The sequence below is a fragment of the Strix uralensis genome, chromosome 1, assembly GCF_047716275.1.
Source record: "Strix uralensis isolate ZFMK-TIS-50842 chromosome 1, bStrUra1, whole genome shotgun sequence".
NCBI classification, from domain to species: domain Eukaryota; kingdom Metazoa; phylum Chordata; class Aves; order Strigiformes; family Strigidae; genus Strix; species Strix uralensis.
In genome coordinates, this window is record NC_133972.1 from 80,256,525 (window position 1) to 80,272,834 (window position 16,310).

Here is a 16,310-nt window from a genome sequence, read left to right on the forward strand (position 1 = left end):
TATAAAAAGACAAGAATATTTAATACAGAAGAGCTGTACAGATATTAATGATGCAACATTTCTGTCAGGAAAGTAAATATTCATACCTTCCTTCATTTACAGGGCAGGAGCACTGAGTCATTAAACAGAGATCTTTTCAACACCAAGAACCAACTCCATGTTTAACCATCAGCCTACTGATTTTGAAATAAGCTGAGAGCCCAGCAACTCTAGCAAAGGCTCAGAGCTTTTTAAAACTTAAACAAATGCCTAAATAAACACGCTTATGCTGAAAGGATGCATGCATGTGTGACAGACTTGACTCTTCATCAGCAGCACTGGCAGTGTGCTCCTGAGTCATATAATATCGCTGTACATCTCACAGCTATCCAGCTAGACCAAGGCCATACCTGTCTCTCTCAGTATTAAACTCTAGTTTTTTGGAAACTTTGAACTTGGCAGCTTCCCCACCATGCTGCAGGAGGCTGGAGGCAGAAGTCTACTTTCTAACCCCTGTCTCTGCTATCAGAAAGGAGATGGCTCCCGTTATTTGGGCACTGATGACATCCTGAGGCATGCTGTCACTTTCAATGCTGAGACAAAACAGTCCAGAGTCCTGTTTAAATAGAGGCAGGCATAAGGAGCTTGGGAAAAGAGACACAGTCATCACTTTGATTCCTTTAATTTATTTGAACCTGTCTATTTACCTGGAATACCAGGTCCTCAGCAGAACCTCTCTGTGCCTCATCTGCAACCTCAGCACTATTGCACTGACACAGGAATTTGGTCAACTTCATGGAGTACTTCCTAGAGGAGTCTGGATATTCTGCCTTGTCCCTTCTCTTGTGTTCATAGGCAAGATTTTGCACTTTCTGACCTTTGAAAGCAGTTTATCAGCTGAACTGTGGAAGTCCTAAGAAATAGAGGACTGGGTGTGAACTCAAAAGGTACCTCATGGCAGAGCTGCTCAAACTAGTATGCTTAGACCAACCAACAGACTTTGAGCTAACCTGACCTTGGAAACCTACGATCCATGCCACACTACATGAAGAACTGCACAATTTGCTTCTGTTGATTGAGTTGGTTTTTAGAGAAAGGATAGTGAGTACACAGAATGTATTGAAATTTGTCTTTGGGAAAGATTTTGAGCTTTGACTTTAAACCATAAACTGTTTCTTTTCCAAGCTGAAAGTACTATTTCTCTCCATACTCTAGTACATAAAAGTAATTATATTTTTATCGCTGTGAAGAAGGGAAGATAATTCACTGCAATGGTGTTGCTTCCCCAAATTTCCAACTTGTCTGTCTTAGATCAACTATCTTGGTAACAAAACTATTAACTTCAAAAGTGCCAGACTTTCATATACATATGGATATTTCTGTAGACTGATTAACACAATCAACCCCCTTCTCCAGAGGTAAACTAGAGCACCTGGAGCAGTATCAGTGAGGGTTCTGAACAGCCACTGCTTAATCTCAACAGAGGTGCTAAACCTGAAACCTAAAGATGACAGGTTAAGCATCAGTGTTAATTAATTCACTGATGCACATTTAAGTATACATGATAGGGGGTGATGATCCTCCTTCCCCACGTTACTGATGATTACTGGTAGATTGGACAGGAAAAAAAGGATATGACAGATGAGCAGAATGGGTGTATATTCTGATAAGCAAAGCTTTACATTTAAGATTTGTGGTTTTTTAATATTTTGATAGAAGAATGGCTTTCATAGTAACTCTTTTCTCCTCACACTTTATACTTAATTGATTTGCTATGCACTTTAATTCTGCAATGAATGTTTTGATTTTATATCAGCATTTTTTTTTTTTTTTGATTGGGTTTTGTTTTAGAAGAACTGGGACACATCACAGGTTTTTGCACTGAGGCATACAAAAAACTCTTTACCCAGCTATCTGCCTAGCAGCTCAGAGCATGGTCATCTGAGCTATGAATAAACACCTAGTCTCAGAACTTGTCTTGGATGATCCTCATACAATTACCAGCCTTCAGACCATGAACTTCTCAAGTGTCCGCAAAGCCATATTAGTGAAGATTTCCCTCTATTCGTAGAGAGAGGAAAAAAAAAAAGAAAATAAAAAGGAAAATTCAGATAATTAGAATTTCTCCTCAGATCAGCACTGGCAAATCTCCACTGCACTCCACATCTTCAGTTACTGTGTCTCTGATCTCTCCTTCAACTTTCTATTTGCAAAGTTACAAGTTAATGTAGTGTTGACTTAAAGCATCTGAAGCACCTTGAAGAACTCAACAAGACTAAAGCACGCTTCTAAACATATTTCTGACTGGAAATGACCAGGTGGCTTAGAAATGAAACGTGCAGCTAACCACCCTGTTGAGTGAGAGAATAACCCAAAGCTTTTCACAGCACATATGTATGTTTAAATACACTGAATTTTGGCAAGTAGTATGCAAAGAAGTCAAGTGAATGTGAGTCAACATGACAGAAAGAACAAACACAGAATAGCTTTAAATGTGGCAAAAACCAGATTGAGATTCTGACGAGGAGACCTGGCCAAAGTGGCAGATTCCAGGGACCTGGTGGAGCAATCACATCATCACTGCTTGAAACAACACAGCTCAATGGATAAAGCTTTCCTGACATACGAGATTTCCCCAGCTGGCCCTCAAAGGTTTGTATGTTGCCAGGCTCCTGCTGCCTCACATGAAAAACTTGACTACCCACCAGAAGAAAATTGCTGAAAGCTTCGCATGTCAGGTAGCCAAAGATGGAAAAGGAAACGATAAAATGGTTTGACTGGCTTCCCATACTGGGAGCTGAGACAGTCCAATCTGACTCCAGAAGGTTGCATCATCGCAGGTTTGTCTTACAGGGGAGCTCAAGAGTCCTTATCTTCCTTGAGAAGTCATATCTATCTGTCCTGCTCTTAAGCTTTGAGCCCAGATGAATCAGTTTACACTTAAATGTAGACCAGTCAAGTCATTCTCCAAAAAACCTTGTTAAATGAAAGCTAAATTTGATCAGCCAGGATGGGAAGCTTTGTAATTACTCACTGAGGCATATATAATGGCCTGCCAGAATTTATGGATTATATCCCACTGAATCCTCAGAAATACCCACAGACAAAAATGTTTACCTTCTCAAGGAGTGTGAGGCAAGACATTTTGCACTGTACAAGATTTTTACGACATATTTTGCAACATAGTGTTAGGAACATGTTGACAAAACTTTTTTGTTATTCACTTCAGTCACACTTGGTTTTGTATCTATGCTGGCTTTTATTTAACAATTTTCGCTACTCCTGTAAAACTGCCAATAAAGAAATCTTTCTTTCAATAAAGCCTAAATTGGGCCTTCAAATTGTTATACTCAGCAGTTATGGAGAAGAAATTAAATTTTGATCTTGGATTGAGGCAAAGTCAGAAGCATACAACAGCCTGCATACAAGGTGTTCTTCACAAAATGCCCAAAAATGAATATACCCAAAGTGCATGTAGCTGAAAGCTGGGATGAGTTCCAGAAGTAAAGACCTGAATTTCATCTCCTGCTTTCAGTCCAAACCATGGCTGTTAATGGAGAAAATTCAGGAACTAAAATGGTGGGAAGAGGGGTGAAAAGATTTTCAAGGATACACAGACTTCATATAATGTTTTATAAAACAAATCACTGCTTTATACTGTGTAGAAGGTAAGTTACAGACATAATGAACATGGGACTTGACACAAAACAAGAAATTCCTGAAACAAAGACCTATGCTCACATTTGAGCTCTATGTGATTAATGGACAGCCTATGAACAAGGCTTTGAAAAACAGCTTCTGCAAAATAAGTATTAACTTATTGCTAGAGACTGGAATGCATATTCTACATGAGGGACACAGCAATGAGGTAAACCACATTCACCCATGTTAAAAATAAGCCATTTAAAATTATTTCCTACTTCAGATAAAGCTCCCATATATCGGGAGTCAAAGGTTTTTCATGAAAAAAAATACTAAGGTGTCAGTCTAATACAGAAGAGCTTCTGAAAGTGCAAGGTCAGGTGGCTGGGACGTTAAGCAACTGAGGCCAAGAAGTTTATTGGTTTCCTTCTGAACTGCTCTCTTCAGTGAAAGCAAAAGTCAAAAACTGTCATATTATTCTCTAACTCTGTTAAATTGATGCATTCAGGCTCCTGTGTGCAATTCAGTTTAAATTACCTCCTAAAATAAGGACTTGGCTTTCAGACTATGCATGCTAAGTAAGCCACTCCTCAAGAACTCGAGAAAAGAAGTAAACATTCAATTATGCCTATTCTGTGGAAAAAGAACTTATCTTACTAGATCTCACATGTGGAATAATTTTCTAACAATAATAGTCACTTTGAGACCACAGCTTTGTCTCCTGGGTCAGACTGATCTGTTCTGTTTGCTCCACTTGAAAACTAAGCAAAAGAACTTTAAAGGCTTTGATTGAGTTTTTAATATGTATGTTTATTTTTGTGCCATAATCAAAATACCTGGGTACATACTAAAGGAACAGTCTATTTAAAAATTTCTACCCAGGGAAGCCATCCACCAGATTCAACTTTCTCTTAATATGTAATTAACATAAATTCTATCATTTTACCAATATTTCACAAGGCCAAATAGCTGGGAGGAAAACATTACTGATAGGGAGAAATGGATTACCAGAGCAGCAAGGGACAGGAAAACTAGATTAAGCAAGAAGATAAAAGAGTGAACCAAAGCAGCAATGAGGAACTTCCCTATTTTTATCCCACCTCAGACTGATACTTTTAGTTTCCAATTCTTTTATATTTCTGCTTCTGAAGTTATGAATTCCTCAGTTCTCCTCCCCTGCTCCTTTCCACCTTCCTATCTTTGCCCAAGTCCATTTCTCCCATTCCCACAAGCCCTCCTAAGTGTTCACAACAAAATCAATGATGAAACCACCATTAAACAGAATCTTACTTAAAACTTCAGATATTTTTTCAAAGTTCATAACCATACACTGCAATTATATTCAGCCTTTCAAATTATATAAGATAAAGTATCCACTTAACTCCCAAGAGCAATCCATTATATTAGTCATTAACTACAAACACTTTTATGGTATATGGTCTCCCTTTTTCTCTGTACTTCAGCCTACATATCTGAACAAACAGCTTGCTTTGTTTTTGAGGGTTTTTTCCCTTACCCCTGCATATCTCAAGACTGGACATTCTCCATGGAACACAGTGCAATTTGCTGTCCTTATTTATGTCACAGAGCAAAAAATGAATTGAATCCTTGGGTCTATTTCCCCTGGCTCTGCCTGCGGGCTCCAGTACTGCTCTTTTTGTTCTGTGTACGTAAAAGCAAATTCCAATTCCTTTCACAATGTTTTGTTCATTCAGGTAAAGTTGGATTTTGAGGTTTGGCGTCTTTTATTATCTTTTAATACTGTTAAATCTCCCTAGACATTAGGGCCATGTAGATTTGAAAACATAAAACTTATAAAGATATATATGAGGGGGTGCCACTTGGCAGAAAGACCAAGTTTACACTACAGTTCAAAAATTCAATTACAAATCTCATTTTTTCAGGGGTATAAGTACAGCTGGACAAATTCACTCCATGTATATTCATTGCCTGCAGATGCAACTTTCTTGGCAAAATTTCACCAATACAGAAGTTGACTGTTTAGTGTCTTACGAAATGGTCTTTTCTTCAAGAACAACAGGCAGAGTAAGGAACAAGAACAGAAAGACCATCACAACATGATACAATCTTCAAGAGATTAAGACATCCTCAAAAGATACAGAGGCAGCAGTTTATGTATCATAGCACTATTAGCATCCATTTGATATTCCTGTTCAAATATCAGAACAGCCAGAACACCCGTATATATTAAAAGGTTAAAAACTCTGTTCAGCTGATAGCAGCACAGTCTCATGGTTACTCTGAAAGACTGACACTGCACAAAAATGCAACTTTTACAGGTGGGGACTGACACCACATTTTGTGTTTCTACAGCACCTACCACAAAGAAGCCTTGGGTTCATGACTGGGGTTCCTTGGCTCTACAATATATAAAAATAATAGACAGGTAAGGTTTATGCTTTAACTACACTCTTCTGCCACAAAGTCATTCCTTGGAAGAAACTCATGAAAAGCCTCATGATCATGTAGACATCACTTGCCTTATAACTGGGGTTGGGATAATAGTCCTTCCTTTCCTAGAATGGTTTAGGTAAGACGCATAATAAATGTAAAACACTGACTTTCAAAATTTTTCTGTCAATAGAATCTGTTCAGCATTCTAATGGTAAAGCTATAAAAAGATTTCATACTGAAGTGCAGCATATATACTCCAACACAATGAACTCCAACATAATCCCACTACAATGTTTCACAGCAGTTCTTACAAGGTTCCAGGTACACACAATTAATTTATTTCAAAAAATCACAACATGAAAGGTCCGGGTGTACCTAAATGCATTGTCATACAGCACAGACTGGAAAAATCTTTGTTCAGAAGCACTATCCCCAGTTTTCCATTCTTCTTACTAGAGAACTACTCCACCAGGCCTGTGCTACAACAGGTGTGTCTCACTTTTGCTCAAAAAGGGCTCTTCAAAGTGTGACTGGCTTCACAAGCCATGCCTGCTTATTGATCTCCTACCCAAAAAAATTCAACTATTGTATGTTCCTGGGCAAAATAATTTCTGTCAATAGGTCTCCTGCTATTCAAAGACATGGATATGTTTTAATTATATAATTACAGGAAGTAAGTACTATGTATAAGACACTACCAAGCGGGCTTTGCAGACAATGTTACAAAAGGGCCCTCTTGCGTTTCTCTCTACATTGCTCCTGAGTATAGCATTTCCAGTTGGTGTTTGTCAACCTGGCCACCTGCAAATATCTTTATCTGCACCTATAATATACCTATGGATGCTCAATTAGTGTTCAACTACATTTTGTATGCAAAGGCATGCATAAAAGGCATGCATGAAAGGAAAAGTATACAGCTGTAGCACTAAAGGACACCTCAGGAAACAATTCTGTGCCTCAGAAAAAGGCATAGTGAGCCATGAGCTGCTCTTCTGCCTGGGCCTAAAATCTCCTCCATTTCCTTTCTCATGCCCATGTTCCCAGGAACACTAAGACGGATCAAAACCTGAACTTACAAATTAGTTTCTTTAGCTTGTAGTGCACTGCTTGACTTCTATGCAGCCACGACCCTTTGAACAGCACTACCTGGGAAAGGACTTGAGCTGTGCCTAACCCTGTGCGTGCTCAGTGATACTGTGGAATGGTACTGCCACACCCAGCACTCTTCTGGGACTGGAACTGAAGGGTTTCACCCATGGCAAGAGAGTTCTCCCTCCTACTCAATTCATGTTTTGAAATCACACCTGGTCATTAACAACTTGATGGCTATTAATGTATTCTCTTTGGTTTTGGGGAGGCTTCCAGGTGGAACCAGAGATATCTGCAAGAAGATGCTGAGCAGAAGCGTAATTCTGGGGGACGCCATTGGCTACTTCACTACACATCGCTAGGTATCTGATCTAAGACAGCCCCTTCAGCTCTACGGTAAACAGGGAGAGAGAATCACGAATAATTATTCACTCTATCATAAGACATGTACAGACAAAACACTTAACTTTTAGACAGGTAAATCAGACTAGATGAATTTGACCCTATGTGCCCATTTCAGATTCAATTTTTATCATGAAATAAGCATTCCTGTATAATTACAAGGAAGAGAACAAAAATCTTTCATCTCAGAGTAATCACCTCACATTCGTTTCTCTTTTGGATTTCTTTCTCAGATTTCTTTTAATTAGTTTCATCATTTCTAGTAACCTCTTTCATGATTTAGGAACTCATATGACACAAACACAATGGAAATGATGTTTTGAGTACTCTCCTGTCCTTATCTCTCTCCTCCTGCACAGCACAAAGTGCCTATAGCCACTTTTTAAAAATTCATAATTTATTTCATTTATTTCAAATCATCTTATTCACCAGTAATATTACAGGATCATAGCCAGACCTCCATACTCTTCTTGCTTATGAGTAGAACATTTAAGTTAGTGACTATTTTTAAAATTAACCCACGATCTCCATGTGAAGCAGGTGGCAAAAAATACTGAAGAGGAAGTAATTGTTCCTTAAAGTTCAAATTAACTCTTTTTCCTCTCCTTTCTAATTTGTATTAAATCCCTGAGTTCTGGCAGCAATGTGTTTATTCTAAAAAAACAATGGTTCCTTAAAAGTGACATAAATTGTATTACAATTTGGCATAAAGTGATTGAAGGATTTTTGCACAACACAGTATTACCAGCTTCTGCACTATTGCAGTTGGAAGAAATGTCCCATATAAACTATGTAAGAAAAGCTTAGGAAAAGACACAAGGAGAGGTTTTGCTTGAAGTCCTTGACATAATTTGTGGAAGCACCTTAGCTGTACATTCTGCAAAGGCTTCTTGCCCACTCTTGCCATGCAGCTGACAAGGCACGTAAAAGATGATGGAAACAGATGCACAAGCAATAAAATACACAAGTGAAGCAGATTATGCTGTGCAATTCCCTCTAGCAAAATGCCATGACTACAACAACCCTACAGTAAATGAAATCAATAGAAAAGGAAAAGAATCCTACAAGAACTTGCTTTTCCCTTAGGGACTAATATCTTGGCAAGACATCACTGCTATTTTATATGTTCAAAATTAAGTTTATATGTAGTCTTTCAATGTACACTTTTAAATCCTGCTTTTATGCTATCTATCTCTAATGACATTTCCTAGAAAGTGTATCAGTAGCAAGATGTCCCATTTTACATGCAAGACAGTTTTCCCAGGCATGATGGGCATCCAGGGAAGCACATGCTTTGCTAAAATGAAAACCAAAATATTACCTTATTAGTCAACAGCAATGTGTCACCAACAGAGTGAACTGGTAAAACTTGCTTTTCTTTGGAAAGCTTGAAGAGATTCTTCTTAATGATGTACCTTTTTATCAGCAAAAGGTCTGCGTCAGCACAATTCCAGCAGCAAGAAGTTCATTCTACTGGTATGAAGTACACCTACAGCACACCTACACTGGCCAACCTCTCCTATACTGGGCTGGGGAGTGACACAGACAAGGTGTTGATGGTGTCCAGTTGGTGCTGTACACATGTGCTTATGCAAGCATGTTAGCATTCCACAGATCACCTCTCCATGTGTTACTGGAGTTACAGCTGGTGAGTAGAGTTATACCACTAACAGCCAGAAACAAAAGGAATGCTTATTGCAAAAGGATGGGCTGCAGGATAACCCCAGAACTACTCTCTCCCTAGGTATATGTATTGTACGGAACAGCTTACTACCTCACACAGGGACCAACAGCACAAACTGGAACAGCTTTCTTTGAAGGAGGAGGGGTTTTTCTCAGAAAAGATATTCAAAGAAGGCAAAGACTGCCACATAAAGCACTCCCAACTTCCACAGCTGCTTGAAAAAAATCATGATTCTCCCACTATGTTCATATAAACTCTCAATTATATCTAATATTTTGTATGTGTAATAATTATAGAGGTATATACGCACAGAATTACTCTACAAAGCTTGTAATTATATTACACTGATGACTCATAAGAATGTGATGATATACAACAGAGTATCTCCATTTTTTAGTTTGCAATTTAAAACAACCAGGAAATGGCCCACAGAAGTGAGCCTTAATACAACACTTGGTGTTTCAACGAAACATTCAGATATTCTGAATGTTAAGGTTGCCTGAGGAACACTAAGATACTTTCATCTTAGAAATACATTACAGTGCTCTCTTCAATGAGGCAAACAAGCATTAATCTTTCCACAAGATGTTGCTCTGTTCAGCAGAGAAGCAGCAATGGTTAATGATCCCTGCTCGCGTTCCTCGCATTGCTGAACACGTACCCCAAATGCCTTACACACTGAGAAATACTCAAGCAGAGCCCTGAACACATTCTTTCTTCTATGACCTTCCCAATGAAGCATTCAGTTCCACAATATTTAAATGCTTGAAAAATATAACGATTTTTTTTCTTCTTCGACGTGTCTCGGTGAGTTGAGGAAGTATTGCTGTCTCCTGTATTGCAGACTGGGAACTTGGGCACAGAGACTTTAAGATCAAAAGTGTCTATTAATTTTGCTCCCAATCTGAGATACCTGGGACCTGATGTTTCTGAGCACCAAGCATTACACGATGTTTAATACATTCAAAGTACAGCTCCCTATTACTACTGCTGCAGCTGTGAGCACTCAACACTTCTGCATATCAGACCTCACAGTCTCCAGTCAGGCACTGAGAAAACAAAAAGCACGCGGCGCCCACATGTGAAAAGTTTGAGTCAGGAGATGTTCCTACACACAACTAGGAACTTTTTCACTCAGTAAAGAAGAGAAGGCAGAGCAGCAGTCAAGCACACAGACTGTCCTTTCCTGCTGTCATTAAAGGCACCCATTTCATGCTTTCCAACTACTGCCTTAGTGAGGCAGAGGCTTGCAAGAGCAGATTCTCCACCTAGCAGTTCCAATTCATCCACAGAGGAATGATCATCCTGGAAACTGATCCAGATAGTGGTCCTTCACAGGAGAAGTAGTAAATTTAGCAATGTCCTTTGCCTCCTAAACTGCCCCTCCACCCCCCAACCCTGCTTCCCCCAGGACTCTAGCTCTCCAACACAGGAGGTTTCTGCCCTCTCTCTCTGGGAGGCAGCATGAAGGTTTTGAGGGAGCGAGCCTCCTGCGTCCTGGGAAGGTGGTGATGGATGCCTACAGCCCTGGGCCGAACTGCAGAGAGCCTGACTCAGGCTGTACCCACCTGAGGGTGAACACTGGACGAGTTCAACTGGTAGCAAGTTATGGTACCAATGAGCCCACATGAACTTCAAGTTTCCAGAGGAAAAACAAATTCCTGCTGATGAATGTGCTTGCACCCTTTACCCCACTAGTGCTCTACCTTACTCACAGGCACGGACTCTGAGAGAGTACTATTTACTGAATGCAGGTATGTATGTACCTCTTGTATGCCTTTTTTTCCCCCTCCTGAAACAATGGCCTCCTTCAATGAGCAGTCAAAACTGCAAATAAGGTGGGCTAATGATGTAATTAGACTTGACTAGAAGTTGACTCAAAACTACAGGAGTATATAATCTGAAACCCACTGAAGACAACAGAGAAAAAAAACCCACACAGACTTCAGTAAGGTATGGAAAAGTTCCTTTCTCACCAAACACCACCTTGTTTCATGCACAGGGCAGGGGCATGGAAGACAGACCACTGCCTTGGCAGGGAAAGAGAGATGTATGTGCTCAATTGTGTAAGTGGCATGTGTGTATCACAGGACCTCAATGGGAAAGATCCAAGCTTCACTCAGTGAGCTTTTTATCTTCCTCATGGAGTATATGAATGAAAATATTCTGATATACGTACAACATAAATGAAAGGTTACTGCTTTGATTACATGGTATTTTAATTTGCTGCTAAAATATTTAAATGAATTAACAGAGAAGACTCTTTTTCTTCATCTGCTTTTCTTTCTGGAGGAATGAATATATTAAGAAAAATAATTTCTCTTGCTCAGTTGAAAAACTGCAGTTTAAACCCCCTTATTAAAGAGATTCCTTTCTCAAAAAAAGTCACTAGTTCTCTAACTAATGTTCCTTTTTCACAGTTGCTAATTAATCTGTTGTTATGCATCGAACTTAATTTTGGAAAGGTAAAGGCACTGACACTTAAAGAAATGAATGATAAACGAAATGTTAGATCCCCTAATTCTGTAATTCCTATGTAATGACAATTAATGAAATACTATTTCCCACTGGGAATTTTTTTAAGCGCTAGATAAAGGGGCTGCTGTGCTTTTAAGATTTACTCTCATGATCGAATTGTGTCTCTTACAGCTATCAGAAATATAATTAAAAGAAGACTCTTCCTAGAAAATGAACCTACAGATAGTTTTTAATTACATCTTGTTTCCTTTACAGTTTGAAAGTTGACAGCAATTGCTATAGAAACTCATAACTGTCTGGTAATTTTTGCCCTGCACTCATTTAGAGAAGTCCATCTTGAGTATCAGTCCCACTTGTCAATAGAGGAGAATCTGAAATATATTAACATTTAGTTTTACAGGACAGATACTAATTGGCTTGTTATTTTGTCACTGTGTAAATTTTCAGTGACCTTTCCAAAACAGAAATAACAAGTCAATAGAAACTGTTTCTTCTCGACTTTCTCCACCCACTTTTAAATTTTTTTTAAAACAGCTATCTGAAGTTTCTTAATCCCTTTCCAGCTACATACAGTTTCATTTTTTTTAATTATTTTTTTTTTAGGCAGAAAGGATAAGTAAGGCAGTTTTGTTCTTTTTTTACTTTGCATTTTAATTTAATGGAGGTTTTCTAAGTTGTTATCTCAACTAACATATTCCATATTCATAGCAAATAACATCAGGTTATCCAGCACAAAGTACCGTAAAAACTCATTCTCCTCCTCACACTGTCCCTCTCCCAGGAAATGGAAGAAGAAAACACAACAAAATGAAAACACAGATTGGCCGGCTTTTAGCAGTTGATGCACATTTGTGCACCTTGTAAAGAAATATCTACATATACCTACTGAATTTACTGAATAACAGTTATTTGTAAAGATGAGTTATATCAGCATAGCTGTGGATTAAGATTGAATCAACCCAAATCCTATTATACTTGCTCTGCACGCTACCACCACATGCTTTAGACCCTTCCCTCTGATGGCAAGGGATCTTACTAATATTAAAGACAACGCAAACCCACAGCCATTTTAAAAGATGGCGTGGCCAGCTCTAGGAATACTCTGCCTCTCTCCTGAAAGCAAAAGATTGAACACAAATGTGCACAGCACGGGAAGGAAACAGGAGTCATTAAAAGTCTAAGTGCAGTTGCCATGACCTCGCCGGGATTACAAACATGGTGGGAAAGCTCGCTTGACTGAAGTGATGGATTGGTACAGGCTTTTTTGGGAGAGATTTAAAAACTGGCTGAACAAAGCCCTGGGCAACCTGTTCTGCCCAGACTTGCTTTGATCAGGGGGTTCGACTACAGACCTCTGCAGGTCCCCTCTGATCTACATGACTGTGATTGTGGCTTTGTGTGTGTACGTGTAATTCTTTGTAGGAAAATCATGCTCAATCTTTGCTAAGGAGAAATTTTCAGCTAGGAAAAAGCCCAAAATAGTAATCTCAACAGAAAACTTCATACAGAAAATGGTTGGACTTGATGATCTTAAAGGTCTTTTCCAACCTAAATGATTCTATGCTATATAGCTATTGCACAGAATTTCAGTGGGCTTAAAAAATAAAAGGAAGCTGGAAGACTGTATCATAATGTTGCCAAAAAATTGTAGGTAAAACATGACAATGTGATATTCTTTCTCAGTGGATTACATTTTAGACTAACACACTCTGAGGTCATTTACATGCAAACTCCTTGTCAGTTCTTTCTGCAGTGAACGGTTAGGCATGCAATTTTGGGTAGATAAACTGCATGCTTCTACATGGCAACATTTTAAGTAACATCTTTGGTTTACCCTCCTCATGAAATCACAATCAGAACTTCTATATATGTGACTTGTCATTTATGGAGCACTTAATCATTTCAGGACATGGTGGACAAACTAGTTAATATTTAACACAGATCTTGGGATTATGGCACCACTGCACAAATGAGAAAGAGAGGGGCTCCAACATCTCCTTTAAGAAGACATGCCTGATTTCTGGGTGCCTAACACTGGGCTTCAGGAGACTGTGAGACCTAACAACGTCCTGCCATACAGGATATGCAAACTGGCAATTAATTTATGATACATTCAAAGAACTCTTAGTCTTGCAATCCGTCACTCAATAGGATAATTTTTTTTAAAATAGAAACAAAACTCCACACGTGCACTCACAAACCCCTTTAAGAATATTGCAGTGGGATGCTTACAGTTACCAAAATAAAAACATGAGATTTTAGGGGTTCCCACAGGTTACTAAAGATGCAAGATGTCCAATTACACAAGACACTAAATTTTGCATAGGATTAGCTAACACGGTGAACTGCTGAGCTTCACATCCTATAAAATCTATGCAATCCCTGCAAATCATGTTAAAGAGTATTTTTTGCCTCTTTCCTTAGATCTTTACAAATAATTATTTGGATTTTACTTTAATAGTTTGGAAAGCAGAAACCTCTTCCAGGAATACAATATTTCACATCATAACCCTGATATGAATCACCATTCACTCAAATCAAATAGATCCTGATGAAAACAAACAAAAAATCCCAGTCCTCTCAGTTGTTCAGCAATCACTGCCTTCACTTTGATCCTACAATTTCATTAATGTTCTAGTTCTGAAACTCTCACACCACTGACAGGAGCTAGATCATAGAATCATAGAATGGGTTGGGTTGGAAGGAACCTTAAAGATCATCTAGTTTCAACCCCCCTGCCATGGGTAGGGACACCTTCCACTAGACCAGGTTGCTCAAAGCCCCGTCCAATCTGGCCTTGAACACTGCCAGGGAGGGGGCAGCCACATCTTCTCTGGGCAACTTGTTCCAGTGTCTCACCACTCTCACAGTGAATAATTTCTTCCTTATATCTGATCTAAATCTACCACCTTTCATCTTAAAACTGTTATCCTTCATCCAATCACTACACCTCCTGATAAAGAGTCCCTCCCCACCTTTCCTGTAGGCCCCCTTTAAGTACTGGAAGGCCGCTATAAGGTCTCCCCGGAGCCTTCTCTTCCTGCGGGCTAAACAACGCCAACTCTCTCAGCCTGTCCTCACAGGGGAGGTGCTCCAGCCCCCTGATCATGTTTGTGGCCTCCTCTGGACCCACTCAAGCAGGTCCATGACCTTCTTGTGTTGGGGGCCCCAGAGCTGGACACAGCACTCCAGGTGGGGTCTCATTAGAGTGGAGTAGAGGGGAAGAATCACCTCCCTCGACTTGCTGGCCACACTTCTCTTGATGCAGACCAGATGGTTGGCTTTCTGGGCAGTTTTCCATCAGATTTCTACTACTAAAAAAATAAGCATAAAAGGGTGTGTCCTAGCATATATTAAAAAATCAAATTAGAGATCTTTGGATGATGCCTTACCAAAAAAGGCAAAGCAATGCCTGCTTTTATAGTTAAATTCCCCTGACATTTCTATAATCTTGTTATTACAATCTGTAAGAAAAAAGAAAAAAAGCCTGTAAAGGTACCCAAATGGCAATGCCATGTTTAAGTATCTGTTTGTTACTTGGACGCTGGCCATTTTTGTACCGTGAAGTGAGTTTGGATTTAAATTAAATATAAGAAATAGTAGGAATTACCAATCAACACACAGGTACATAAAAACTTCTAGACCAAAAGGGATTACATGCTGCAACGCCTCCATTACTAATAGGGGATTGGAAAACTGATAATGCCAAGCAGAAAACTCCCCTACAAGGAGACCTCACCATCTGGCTTGTCTCAAACCCAAAGGGAATTAAACAATAAAAGAAAATCATTTTCCAGCAGTGATGCAGCAGTGCAGAGTGGAGGACAAGAACCAGCCACAGTCTAGGGACTAATGTTTATGAAGCATTTTTTATGACACAGTTCTTTATATTTTCTTGCACACATCAAGCCTTAGGGAAGTACTACAATTAATCTTGTCTTAAAAATGATGAAATTTGAGGCATACTAGTCATTTCCTCAAAGAAACCAAATCATTAACTAAGTGAACAACGCAGCTCAGAATTATTGATTTCTAGTTGATGTCTGAATCATGAAAATACACTTCAACATAAGTTTCTGTACTCTGCTCCAACTCCACAAAGCTTTTGAACTTCCGAATGTATTAAATTCTACACAACGATACTGTGTTAACAGAATCTTAATTATACAGTTTTAAATTACTTCATCTAATCAATTACCTACTCATACTGTTTGTGAGGAATTTGTTATGACAAACTGAAAGCAAGTAAGAATCCAGGACATGTGCTTAAAATTCTTAAATAGTCCATTTTATCAGAAGTCACTGAGACTATAAAACTTCCTTACTCTATACTTCAAGATTAGCCATGTATGAAAAAGCTACACTTAATAAAATATATGATTGTGAGTATGCAGTATACAGTATATATGGGAAAATAAGCATCATCAAGTTTTACCTTGTCAGCTAACTGCTAAGCATTCCTGGCTAGAAAGAAATATATGCAATATTTGGTTATCACACTTGTCTACTGCAGGTTTTTCCCACATATTTCTCTGATACAAATATTACTGGTCATGAGACAGAATAGTGAGATGGACCGCTGCTGGAGCATAGAACTTTATAACTTTCCTTTCATCATCTC

At 38.9% G+C, this 16,310-nt stretch overlaps 1 protein-coding gene across 9 annotated transcripts in view; it reads right to left on the reverse strand.

The window, feature by feature from the left end:
* The window catches only part of FARS2 (phenylalanyl-tRNA synthetase 2, mitochondrial), a 255,190-nt gene that overhangs the window by 106,687 nt on the left and 132,193 nt on the right, over positions 1-16,310 (reverse strand). The gene's annotated exons all lie outside the window — the stretch shown is intronic.